At 44.0% G+C, this 14,258-nt stretch overlaps 1 protein-coding gene across 2 annotated transcripts in view; it reads left to right on the top strand.

Moving 5' to 3' along the window:
• Positions 1-14,258, top strand: part of GNG12 (G protein subunit gamma 12) — a 120,300-nt gene that overhangs the window by 72,537 nt on the left and 33,505 nt on the right. The gene's annotated exons all lie outside the window — the stretch shown is intronic.

Raw genomic sequence — 14,258 nt, 5'->3', positions numbered from 1 at the left:
CCCCGAGCCATGGAAAGCTTTTCTCCACACATGCAGTCACTCCCAGAGGCAGACCATTAAATGGTCTCTCTGTGCCCCAGCAAGCAAGTGTCTTACCGACTCTGCCTTATTTTGGAACTATAGCTTTTACTTTTAAAGCGAATGTCATTCATTTATTTAGTGGCTAAAAAAATATTTTAATGGCCCAAAATAAATATATATATGCAATATATGTGCACAAAAATACAAATGGCCAGTCCTGGACGTTGTGATTTTTTTTTCTACATATCTTTTTTTGGAAACAGGTAGAATATAAATGGATATATAGGAGTGTGTAACAAAAGCAGATGCATCTTTTTCAATGATGAGCAAAAAGAATTTCTTAATTTTATTTTGGAAGTATCAAATCATTACCTACATAAAGTATCATAAAATATGAAAATACATCCAAGAAGAGGGTGGGAAATCTGTGCAAGTCACTGATGTAACTAAACGAAATCATGACATCGAAAGAACATACTCCACACACGCACGGCCAGTCTGATTGTGAACCTGAGAAAATGAAATGGCTCCATTAGGAGGGTATATACATATGAATAGGATATTCTGAGAAATGAACAGGCTTGGAAACCTAACCCCCAGTTATACCACTGTTTCTATGGGAAAATATGCTTTATAAGTACCTTCTTTGAAGCCAACTTTTGAAACCCTGCCGGTTTATAAGTTGGGGGTTCATGGTATAAAGGAATCACCTACTGCTCTGTAAAATTCCCAGCACTAGTCCACCATCAAGCATTTATTAACTGCTGGGTGGATTACGCAGTGATAAGCATAGCAGGGCGAGACCAAAGAAATAAAGGAGCGTTTCTGCCCTCAAGAAGCTTGTACCTAGCTGGAGAGAGAAGGCATGCGTGCAAAGCCACCGGAGAGTTTTCACAGTGCTGGGCCTGCAAAGCAATAGTCCTGCAGGCAGCGGTGCAGGAGGCCGTGAGGCCAGTGTGGTTAATCAGGAAAATGTGGGGCTCCACCGGCAAAGCATGTTCCCCATTCATTTGTAATCCCCTCGGGCACACCAAAGGCTCTCTCTCATTCTTCCTGCAGAGCCTGGCACAAGCGTGAAGGGATGGCGGCTGTGAATGTCACGTGATCCTTCAGTGCTGAGCAATTCAAAACCACAAATGGCATGTGGCATTCCCTTATTAGGAAAGGTTCGCCTTTTTTCTTCCTTTCTTTCCTCTCTTTTCTTTTCTTTTCTCTTTTCTTTCTTTCTTTTTTTTTTTTTTTTTTTTTGAGTGTGTGTGTTAAAGGAGGATTGGCTTTTGGCAGGCTGGTAGTGGTGTACCTCCCATCCCCAAAGTTCCAGCCCTGAAGTACGCCCTGGTGAATCAGAGCTGTCTGAGATTTGGAGCCTGCCTTTTTGAGTTTTGTGTCATGGTCTGGGAAAATCTACAAATGGAACAGGCCTTAGCCAGTGACTTGGTTACCAGCAGGCAGGGTCCTTGCTATATTTGTGAGGAGGAGCCGTTGTTTTTCATTCCCCTCAAGCCTTGAGGTCACCAAAAGGGAGAAGAGACATGGGGGGGAGGGGCGTGGAGGGAGTTGGCTGTAAATTCCTGCGTCCAGGGCTGTGTCGCATCTCCCTGGGAAGGCTGACAGCCTGTGGAGAGGGGGACGGGGCTGAGGCTGGTCCGCCAGGTAAGGCATGCAGATCAACCACTGTGTCCTCACTGGAAACGCCTACAATTGGACACTTGGCTCTGTTCCGCATATTGCCTCTGAGAAGTGCTTCCCAGGGGCTTTGGTCAGCAAATAATTGCACCGAGCATTCCTTATGCTATTGTTCTTTAGCTTTTAGAAGCACTGATTCTGGTTACTCTTTATGCATTGGGGGGAGAAGGGGACGGTGTAATGTAAACCCTTCCTATCCAAAGGGTTTACATTAAAATAATAATAGTAATAATAATAATAATAAAGCAAACATTTGTCTAATGTTTACTATATTTTAGCAACTAGAAGTACTTCATATGCTTTGTCTCAGTTACTTCCCCTTACATCCCTGGAAGGGTTTTATTATTTTCCCCCCCATAGGATAGTTTGTTTGTTTTTATTTATTTATTTATTTGTTTGTTTATTTACTTTAAATTGATCTTTATTGTTGAAAATATTACAGATCCGCCCTAACCGGTTTGGCTCAGTGGATAGAGCGTCGGCCTGCAGACTCAAGGGTCCCAGGTTCGATTCCGGTCAAGGGCATGTACCTTGGTTGCAGGCACATCCCCAGTGGGGGGTGTGCAGGAGGCAGCTGATCGATGTTTCTCTCTCATCGATGTTTCTAGCTCTCTATCCCTCTCCCTTCCTCTCTGTAAAAAATCAATAAAATATTTAAAAAAAGAAAATATTACAGATCCCCCCATTAATCCCTTCTACCCTGTTCTCACACCCCCTCCCCCAAGGCCTTCCCTATATGTAGGTCCATGGGCTATTCATATATATGCATATGCATCATTGGTTAATCTTTTTCCTTCCCCCTCCTTCCCTCTGAAATACTTCAGTCTGTTTAGAAGGGTTTTCTTATTATCCCCATTTTGCAGATGAGAAAACTGAGGCTTCGGGAGATTAAGTAACCAATCCAAAGCCTCACTGCTAGTAAATGCAAAGCCAGGATGCAAACCCAGAGCTGTCTGTGTCCACCTTTAATTACCGGACTAGTCTTTCTCTGACACCTTTTTGAAATTTACAGTTTCTTACGGATCTTATTACCTCTTCTTTATTCTCCTGCATTATTTAGGGAGGAGGGAGCTTCCCTCCAGCAGAGTGAGAAGAGGGAGAGGTCTTGGAAAAATAAGTCAGTGATGAATTTATTTTGAAAAATGAGGGCTTGTGAGGGAAGTGTTGAGCTGGCCTGCAGAGAGGGAGGCTATTCGGGGCCTCGCATGTGTTTCAGAAGAATCCCTGGAAACGAGGGGGAGAAACAGAAAGTAAACCAGGACAGGGCCGGTTCCAACGGAAGGAATTGTTACCATCAGCAAAGAAAGGGGAAGCTCTACCTTCAAAAGTGGCGTGTTAATGATTAGCGCTCTGCAAACGTTTCAGAGCTCACATGCCCTCAGCGGTATGCAGAACTCCCTCGTTTGGGGGGAGCTTTGCTTTCCAAAGAACAAAACCATGACATTTAATTCCGAGTTTCTGCATGGACTGGATGAAATCACGACTGGAAAAACAAGAATGGCGGTGCATGTTAATTATTTCAGGAACTCCTAGAGGGTGCAAATAAACCACCTGCCATCCAGGGAGACACTGCGGGCCTTCTCTCCTAGCTGCCCCAGACCCCTGTTCCCTTCCTCTCCCCTTGTTTCTGTCTTGATTGAAGATCCCACATCCCCTGTGTTTCTCTGAAGGGAAAAAAAAAATGCATAAAGCAGATTTTTGTAAAGCAAACTGCCTCTTCCCAGAAGCCCACAGGTTCCTTCCTGTGCTTCTCTGACCTTCCTATGGAATTGATCTTTGATGGGCAGCCTGCCTCCTAACACGTTAGCCTTTCTGCCACCAGCATTTGAAAAGCCAGGGTATTTTTTGTCTGATCTTTAACCAAACTCTTAAATACCCAGGATTTCCCTCTTTAAAAGAACCATTTTGAAGAAGAATCCTTTTAAAAGTGAACTGTAGTCCACTTTGTAGGTTCTCTCCCCTTTTTTCATCCCTAAAAGGAGGGATCTTTATTCCTGCCCTCCTCTTCCCCCCTCCCCTCCTCCCCTACGCAGACTAACAGTCTCTGGTTCTAATATAGCAAGTTTTGTAATGATTTGTCCTTGGCAGATTAGCATGCTGACACGTCACAACCACTCTCTGAGAGTTCCCACTTTGCCCCAGTGAGTAGAACTACATGCTCCACCATCCTTCTGCTCGTGGCCAGCAGCCTCAAGTCCCACAGTATCTGTGCCTTGGCACAGGGAGCCGACATTGTTTGCATAGCGTACATTCCTGGACAACTAAACTAACCAATTTAACCTTCAGAGCATCCCATCGGTTTGTGGGTGTTTGTTCCGGGGAGAGGGGGGGGAAACGGTGGCTCCCATGGTTCACACATGATGCTACCCACACACGCACACGACATTCCAAATCTCTAGTGATCAGCTGAAGATTGCATTGCTAAAATTCACGAGGGAAATCAAGTATTTAAGGTACTTCAGTGTTTTTGTCCAAAAGCCCATAGCTTCTTATAACACTTCCCACTCCCCCCACTCCCATTATTCGAGAACTTTTTAAAAATAGCCCCTATGTCATGTGAAATTAATCTTCATTCATTAAGATGCTATAATAGCACATCTTTCTTGAAATGCATTCTGATTATGGAGACTTTAAAATTCTTATCTCAAAGACCAAGTCTTGGACCACCCAACACTCAGAAAATTCTTAATGCTTTTAAAGCTGCCCATTAGGAGTTGGTTCCAGAAACGACATCAGGAAAGATATGAGTAGTTGAAACTTACCAGTTTCTCTTCCATTTTGAGTAAGTTTTAGCCCCTGGCTCTTCCCTCTCCCCCTTGCCCCCAAAATAAGACTTTTAAAATATGCTATTTGTTTTAGGGATGTCTAGCTGCCTTTTGCTTTCAAACTGGAAGTTAAGCCTTCTGCATCATCAGCATCACCCACCTTCCTTTTATCTCCTTTCACCTTTCCCCACATTCAAAGAGAACAAATGTTTTAGAACCTTGACATCAAAATAAAATTGCAACCTCCCTGGATCGCTTACCGGTACATAATTTAAAAATCAAAACACCAACTGGTGGGTTTCAGCCAAACTCCCTATTTTTAGAACAAGCATTTAAAAATTGCAGATTTTATTTTAGGCCACACAGATGAACAGTGATGGGGGAGGCTCCTGGGCATGCCTCCATCCCTCCGCCCGGAGCTGGTGTGGCCACCTCCCGGCCTGGGTAGCTGCCTCCCTCCAGTTGCTTTTTCCAGCAACAGCGACGTCTGAGCCTCTGACGGATTGGTAACTGGGAAGAAAGGGTATTGCAGGCTTCATTTTAAAAAGAAAAGAAAAACCCCCAAAAGTGTAGTTCCTTTCAGTTCTAGTGAATTTGAGTGCTCATTGAGCTTGGGGGCAAAGTGGGGACTTACATTTTTAATTAAGAATGGAGGAGAAAAGTTGTCTTCTGTTTCTTACAAGAGTCAACTTAATTATGCCTTTGTCAGCAGGTAGTTTATAGGGGAGTCGATTTTAAAAAAGGCAAAGGCTCTGGCCTTTAATTATCTCAGTTGGTATTCAGCTCTGGAAAGTTGGTGTACCTGCTGAGTATGTTAATTTAACCACTTTATAGTATCTGAACTCGCCATTCCCCACCCAAACCACCTCCCCAGAGAAAAGAATTTAGAGGAGGCGGGTAATACAGAAGAACTTTATACCTGCATATCTTCCCTTCTGTTTCTCAGTACTTTGGACATTAATTAAAATCTTTAGGTCAGGGTGGTTTTGTTTTTTTTGTTTTTTTTGTTGGGGGGGTGGCTTCTTATGCAACTTCAAAGTCATTTATTCATTGGTTCGCGTATTCCTACTTCCCACAAATTCAATCAATAGATTTTTCTTAAGTACTTACTTTTTTATCAAGTGCAGGAATATAGACAGAGATGCCCTGCCTTTGAGGACCTTAGATTCTAGGAGGACAGAAAGACAAGTAAATAAGACTGTGCTAAGATTTACTAAGTGCACACCTGTTACCCAGAAACGGGAGATGCTCATACAGATCTGTCTCTGCCAAGGGTTTCTCAGATGCGCTTCCTTATTTGCCCCAAACCCTGTGAGATTGGGAGTGGGGGGGAGCATTTTCTTCAGTTTAGAGAATAGGAGGAAATAGAAATTCAAAGAAATGAAGCCATTTGTCGAAAGTCATAAAATTCCTGTGGAACCAGAACTCAGGGCACTTGGACCCCATGTCTGTCTGTCCTCTCCTTCCCTGTGCCATGCCACCTGGTCACGCTGGGACCTGGCAGCTTTTAACGTGGGAGGAACCGAGGCCCAGACGATGAAATGCCTTCTCCAAGTCACGCAGCTAATTCACATTGGATCTGGGACTAACGCCTGGGACTTGGTTCGTAGTGTATCCTTCAGTTCAGAAGTTCAGAGCGAAGCCTCCTGGGTCCCACGGCCAGTGCTGGTGGTGGGCTTGCTCTGTTGGCCTCTGCGGGAGCTGATTAGATGCATTTTCCATTGATAATGTATCCACTAGCGCTTGGTTTGTCAGCTGCCTGTAAAAGCCTCTGTGAGACAAAGTTTGTATTTATTTCACAAACACGTATGTGCGTAAACAGTTTACAAATATTAACTTCTGCGTTCTTCAATATAACCTGAGAGGAAAGGTACTATTATATTCCTACCTTATGGGTGAGGAAGGAGGCACGGAGAACAGGAGTGATTGGCCCTCAGTCACACAGCTGGTAAGTGGCTGAGCTGGTCCAGCCCAGGCACCACGCTGGCCGGTGTTTTAAATGGGCTGACATACGCCCTTGATGATATGCGAGGAGAGAGGGTTCGAAGCTAGAGAGGCCCGGGTTCAAAAGGCCCCTTCCTAGGTGTGTGCTTTGGCACAAATGATTGAAGTCCTCTGGGCCTCACTCTTCCCATCTCTAACACGGGCCCAATGCACATGTTGTAGGGTTACAGTGAGGAGGATGAAATGGATAGCGTTTACATAGCCCGTCACAAAGACACCTGCGTCCTCCTAGCAGCTCCGTGGTTATACATTCTTGATTCTGGACCCGTTCCTGTTCCTATCTGTTTACATAAAGATATGTGGGCTCTCTCCAGAGACTACGAATCGGCACCCCTTCTCATGAATGTTCTTTATATACTGAAAGCCAGTGATTTAGAGAGGTGCCCGATGGTGTGGGACACAGCGAAGAACACCACCCACCGGTAGCCTCTGTCTTTCCTCGGACTCCCTGAGAGTCGCAGCTCAGGCTCGGGCTCACTTATAGCAAGCAGTCGGGAGTCACACATCTCTGCTGCTGAGCCTGGAACCATCTTGCTTAGAAGGCAACTGAGAGACCAGCGTCTAAAAGCAAAGGTTTGGAGTCAGTCTACTGATCCCAGCACTGATTTGCTAGCTCCAATTTACTTAATTTTTTCACGCCTTACTTTGAAGTGGGGATGATAGGGTTAGTGTGAGGAAAGATAAAGTGGTCCTTGCATAGCCCTCAGCACAGTGCCTGCTATATAGTAAGAACCCAGTTAATACTGTTTCTTATTGTCAGTATTATCATCATTCTAAAGCAGTGCCTTTGAGAATTCTCTTTCTCTCTTCCTCTCCCCATCTCTCTCCTTCCTTTTCTTTCTGCCTCCCTCCTTCTGTCTCTCCCACCCCTCTCTCACATACCCAAAGTGGCTTATTATTATATTAGTTTATATTATTATTATTAAGATTGACCATTTTCAGTAGTCTACATATCAGTCCCCTTTTCTCCATCTTCAGAAAATTATTTAGCATCCGACTGATGTTCCCAAGTCTCTTAGGGACCAATCCCTTTGAAAAAAAAAAAGGCTTGATGGAAAAAAGGGGGTTCAATGGAAAGTAACCTCACAGGGAGATCTGATCATAAATTCCTAACTAGGCACCTCACGGTGGATAGTCACACCCCGGGCATATAAAGTCTGTAGTAAAAGGTTTATCGTCGCCTTAAGCAAGCCCAGTGTTTCTGTGCATCAGGTTAGCACACCTAGGAAACACACCGTAACCACCCCCAGGAGAGCCACCATCTTGACTGGCCTGCAAGCTGATTCCTCCCACTTTCATGTAGTCTTCCTTGCAGGTCTCCTTCATCTCACATGCATAAAAGAAACTGCAAACGGTTACTCTCTGACACATTTTTCTCAGTCTGTTGAGGTCTCACTTCCAGGTGTATCCTGTTTGGCTCAAACAAATTTTTATAAAAATTCTCTACAGGTTTGGACATTTCTGACGCAGACATGCCCTGCCTCATAACTTAGCTCCTATTTCCAGAGACAAAAAGACTCCGTTTACTGATGAGCAGAAATATAGAAATAGCTTAAGCATTACAGCAGCCTTTATTACTCGCCCTTTTGAGTTTGCTGAAGCTTTAAAAATATATGTCAAATTTAAATAGGGCTTCTTTGTGCATGTGGGACAAGGTTAAGGAGCAAATTTACACCAAGGCAGGCGAGTAAACCTAAACTGTCCGCTCACCGTGGGGCCTCACCCACTGTGCAAAGGGTCCTCCTCTCCAAAGGGCCTCCTCCTTATCTAACCCGGCCCTATCCAGGTTTCACTCCTGTCCTGTTGCTTGAGGCCAGCGATGGCGAACCTTTTGAGCTCGGCGTGTCAGCATTTTGAAAAACCCTAACTTAACTCTGGTGCCGTGTCACATAATAGAAATTTTTTGATCTTTGCAACCATAGTAAAACAAAGATGTATATTTCTGATATTTATTTTATATATCTAAATGCCATTTAACAAAGAAAAATCAACCAAAAAAATGAGTTCGCGTGTCACCTCTGACACGCGTGTCATAGGTTCGCCATCACTGCTTTAGGCTGTATCTGCAGCAAATACAGGACACATTGGTGCCGTGGAATTAGGTGCAGTTTTTATTACTTACTAACAAGCATGCGTTGCATTTTGTTTCATTTAACTGGGCTGTGATGTTGTTTTACCTACCCCGGGCTGACAATGGCAAGAAGAACCTTGCTTCTGCTTCGGGTACGAGGTACAATGCGTACTAAACCTTGATGCTGAGAATCCAAGATTTAAATTCCTAAAATACTAGAGGGCATTTTGTTTTCACCCAGCTTCCCACTCCTTCCTTACTTCAGATTCCGGGAAGGTGACTTGGTGATAACGCTCCACCCAGAGACACTATTGTTAGCAAACCCAGTGTTACTGAGAGTTTTATAATAAACAATCAGAGACTTTTGTTCCTGTATCTTTACTCTTCTAATGAGTAAAACACCAGCGTTCTACATGCCATCATCAGAATATTTATGGTACCAACTTGCCATCTAATACATGTTTATTGTTTTTCTTTAAATCTATTTCAAATGAACCCATTTGTTAATTTAGCCATTTCTCAAACAATGCCATCCTTAAAACCATTGGTCTAGTATGTCATTATCGTCTCCTAATAAACATTAAGATAAACATTAGTTATTATTAAAATAAAGAATGTATGACTGTGTACTAGTACCACCAAAAGTCACTTTCTGTTCCAAAGACTGGAAAATCGCATTTTGATGCAGAGACCCATCAGAGGGTATAATTTGCTGTTTCTTTTTTGAGGTAATATGTGTCACTTTGAACACACTGTTCTGCACTAGTTTTCTTCATCTTCTTTGGACTCTTCCTATCATTTGGGCCCCACTGACCATTCTTTGTATTCCTCTGTTGAGATAATAGTCACACTGGCCTCAGAGAGCCATGGTGGGGATGGAAGCTCTGTGCTCGGTGCCTGGCACAGAGTGAGGGGCTGTCTCTCCTCTTTGCTCTGTGTGGGAGTTTGCTTCCCAGCTCAGTTTGTCAAATTCTTGGGATCAGAGAATTCCTGAATTCTTTCGTGAACATATTGTAATAGTGGCTTGTCTTCAGAAGATGCCCAGCACGTATCTATGTAAATGATTAAACATGTGGTGGTTGTAGAAGGCGGGGAAATGGCAGAGACTGGGGTCATGAGGATAACACGTATCTTGGTGGCAGTGTATTCATGCACGTTGCTGTGGATGAGTCCCTTTGGTGACTCCCTTCTTCAAGGCATTCCTGAAAGGCTATGGGAGACTCTCTCTGCCTAGTTCCCCCTCATTCATGCTGCCTCTAGGTGGAAAAGGAAAAAGAACTGAAGTTCAGTCTCAGGAATTTGGGAGTTCTTTTATATATATATATTTGACTTAAAGAGGAAGGGAGAGGGAGAGAGAGATAGAAACATCACTGATGAGAGATAATCGTCCATCGGCTGCCTCCTGCATGCCCCTCACTGGGGATTGAGCCTGCACCCTGGGCATGTGCTCTGACCAGGAATCAAACCTTGACCTCCTGGTTCATAGGTCAACACTCAACCACTGAGCCACACAGGTCGGGCAGGACTTTGAGGTTTTTAATACCTAAACTTATCATTGGTCCCATCACCTGCCTGAAACATTGGAACAACTTTCCCAAAGATGGCTTACCCTGGGGTCGGACTCGGATGCTCGAGGACCCAGGCCAGGACAGCAGAGCTGTGAGTGAGGCTGGTCCACCTGGGATCGGCAGCCTCAAGGGAGTGTGCCTCTGGAAAGAAGCCAGAAACCTGGACTTTTAAGTGAAAAAGCCCAATTTCTAAATGTTGGCTTCATTTGTTGTTGTTGTCTAAATAATTCTCTGCGGGCCAAGTAAAACAAGCCTGTAGGCCAGCTTCTACCTACCAGCTGCCAGTTTGTGACTTTTGACTTAGATTTTGCTTCCTTGATGGATTTTAGAGTTTGCCCTTAGACATTTTCTCAATAATGTATTCCAATGTCAAACAGCTATTCTAATTGTTGTAAACTCTAAGAATGCTGGAATGGAGGAGTGATTTGTAACTTTGGTGGCCAGCTCCTCCAAAATCTGAGATTGCGCTCTTGGACCTAAAGCAGAGGCTGAAATTTTGTCCCTCTTTGCAAACAAAGGAAACGGGTGCCAGGTAACTTGGTAGGGACTTTGGTTTAGGATATGGTGAACTTTCTTCCAGGAACTTTAAGAACAGCTTGAAAGAAAAGTTCATGTTGGCTATACTTGTCAATGACATTATACAAGAAGATCATGACCTTAAAGTCCAGGTGTGCAATCAGTCAAATAGCCAGGAACTCTCATTTGTTTATTCTTCCCAAAGGTCAAAGAAGCTTTAAAAAGCAAATCAAAAAAATGTAAATTGTAAGAAATGCTTTTTAATTCTCAGAACTACTCTTTAAGAAGTATTTCTCTGTCTCCTTTCCCCACTATCTACACTAATAAAAGAGAAAGATGCAAAGTGACTGTACCATCGCAACGCCCACCAGCCAATCAGGAGTAAGCATGCAAATTAACCCAACAAAGATGGCGGGTTAATTTGCATACGAGGCGCTGAGTGGCCGGGGGCGGGGCCTCTGGGCAGCGTGGGAAGGCAGAAAGGCTGCTCCAACAGGAGCAAAGGCGGTGCCAGCAACCAGGGGAAGGAAGGCCCATTCTTGCATGGATTTTTGTGCATTGGGCCTCTAGTATATTTTATAAAAATGAACTGAGGTCAAATTAGCTAAGCTATATGATTAATGAATGACTTACATACCCAAGTTGAAGTGGAAATAAACAACATGGAGATGTATTTGAAGGAGTCATTTGTTTAAAAAAAAATTTCTTTTAAAAACTAGTGGATGGCCCGGCTGGTGTGGCTTAGTGGTAGAGCGTAAATCCATGAACTAGGAGATCATGATTTGATTCCCAGTCAGGGCACATGTCCAGTTGCACGCTTAATCCCTAGTAGGGGGCATGCAGGAGGCAGCTGATCAATGATTCGCTCTCATCATTGATGTTTCTATCTCTCTCTCCCCTCTTCCTTCCTCTTCTGAAATGAATAAAAAGACATATATTTTTAAATAATCACAAGAAAATCATCATTTGGAAAAAAAAAGAGCTAGTGGATGAAAGTATAAAACAGGTGATTTCCTATTTATTCATGGACTACTATTTAGGTTATAGATGAGGTGGACTTCTGAGTGAAGTCAGGAGCTTTCTTGACTCTAATTCAGAGGTTGGCACACTTCTCTCTGAGAGCCAGCTGGTAACTATTATAGGCTGTTTGAACCATACAGGCTCTGTCACAACTACTCAGTTCTGCCAGCAAAGTGGATAATACATAAGCAAGTGGGCATTCTATGTTTCAATAAAACTTTATTTGCCAATAATATGACTGAAGACAGGATTTGGCCCATAGGCTGTAACTTGCAGACCCTTGCTCTAGGTAGGTGAAAAAGAACTACAGAAAACTTAATTATATTTGTTTATGTGTTATATTCTTACTAGAGCCCCAGTGCATGAATTCGTGCACGGGTGGGGTCCCTTGGCCTGGCTGGCGATCAGGACCATCTCACTCAGTCCCACTTGGGGCCGGCCGGAAGGGGGAGCAGGAGGTTGGCTGTGGGAGCACACCGACCACCTAGCTGGCTGGGGGGGAGGGACCACGGAGATTGGCTGTGGGAGTACACTGACCTCCAGAGGGCAGCTCCTGCATTGAGCATCTGTCCCCTGGTGGTCAGTGCACATCAGAGTGACTGGTCCACAGATTGTTTGGTCAACTGGTCATAACGGTCGCTTAGGCTTTTATATATACAGTGGGGCCTTGACTTACGAGTTTAATTCATTCCGTGACGGAGCTTGTAACTCAAATTACTCGTATGTCAAATCATAAAGTGAACGAGTGAGACACGTGATGCTGGACTGATGTTGTAGCGTTCACTGTGATGTTCGCTGTGCCATCTAGTGGTGGGGTATCTGAAGCTGGCTCATAACCCGAATTTTAGCTCGCAACTCAAAGCAAAAAGTCGGCCAAGAGACGGCTCGTATCTCGAAAAACTCGTTAGTCGGGACACTCGTAAGTCAAGGCCCCACTGTATATAGGTTTTTCTCACTCAAAACAATAATAACAAAAGAATATTTATAGTCCTATTTAGCAAATTAACTTTGCTTTCTATGTTCTGACCACTCTGTCCATTTGCATGTATAATTTTTATGTAGCTTAGAACAGCATGGGTAAAACTTTTTATTTAATGTAATAACTTAAATATTTTAATATAGCAGTACAACCTCCATAACATATACTTTCAAGTGGCATAGGATTCTCCATCTGGCTGACATGCTGTAATTTATCCATTTCTACATGTTGTAAATTTTTATTTTCTTCATTTTAAATATTTTAATCAATATGCCACAGTGAATATCTCTATACATATGCCTTTTACTTTGGATTTTTTTCCTAAGGATAAATACCCTGGGTTGGGATTATTGGTTCAAAAGATATGAACGTTTTTTTGCCCAGCCTAGTGGCTCAGTGGTTGAGCATCGACCTATGAGCCAGGAGGTCACAGTTTGATTCCTGGGCACATGCCTGAGTTGTGGGCTCAACCCCCAGTAGGGGGCATGAAGGAGACAGCCAATCAATGATTCTCTCTCATCCCTCTTCAAAATCAATCAAAAAAATATATATATATATATATTTTAAATATATTTCTTTATTGATTTCAGAGAGGGAGGGAGAAGGAGAGAGAGAGAGAAACATCAACGATGAGAGAGAATCACCGATCGGCCGCCTCCCGCACACCCCCCACCGGGGATCGAACCCACAACCCAGGTATGTGCCCCTGGCCGGAATCAAACCTGGGACCCATCGGTCCGCAGGCCAACGCTCTATCCACTGACCCAAGCCGGCCAGGGCAATAAAAAAATATTTTTTTTAAATATATGAACATTTTTTTCTCTTTGAAAAGTATTGAAAAGTGGTTTTAAAAGAGTTGTGACTACTGACAAGCCCACAGCAGTTTGGTTTCACAGGGGCCTTCACGGCCACATTAGACTCAGATTAAGCATGTCCTTTGGTCTCTGAATATGTGGCCTCACTGTGTCTGTTCGAGCCCAGCTCTGGTTTGCTCTAGCCTGCCGGAGTGGAAACACACTTCCCTCCCTCACCCCCGGGGCTCATCTGCCTCAGTAATGGGAGGGACATGAGGAGTAAATCTCTAACTTTCCAAGTAGACAACTCTGAAGCAGGCTCTTCCTTGGAAGTCATAGGCCTTGAACACCATTTCCAAAAGGCCAGCCCTGGTGCCCTGGGCCAGCCAGAGCCCCTCTGCTCTGAGATTACCTGGCATGGAGCACACATGCCCATACAACACCCATAACAAGTTTTATCACCTTTATAAGGTTGGCCTTGCCTCCCTGCCGTATCCCTGGAGCTTCACGTGGGGCCTGGCATGCGATGGGTGCCCAGTAAACTTAGGTTGTATTGCGATCTTGCCCCTGCATGGAAAAGCTGCCGGGCGTTGGTGGTCAGTAGATACAAAGAAGGTTGTAAGGACTCGCTCTGTTCTCCAGCAGAGACTGGAATTAAGGTGGTCTTCTGAGCCTGGAACTGGTGAAAAGCCAAACACAATGGAAGAGATGGTATTTCTGGGGCAGCGGCAGACAAAAAACACATAGAATATGTCAGGGAGTGATCCATGTTCAGAAGGAAATGAAGCAAAGTTAGAGGAAACAAAGTGACAGGTAAGGTAGCGTGAAAGGCCT

The sequence above is a fragment of the Myotis yumanensis genome, unplaced genomic scaffold (genome assembly GCF_028538775.1).
Source record: "Myotis yumanensis isolate MYYU_CA2020_CCGP unplaced genomic scaffold, mMyoYum1.0.hap1 SCAF_2, whole genome shotgun sequence".
NCBI lineage: Eukaryota > Metazoa > Chordata > Mammalia > Chiroptera > Vespertilionidae > Myotis > Myotis yumanensis.
Note: the sequence above shows the minus strand (reverse complement) of the source record. Positions and strands in the feature narration are given on the sequence as shown.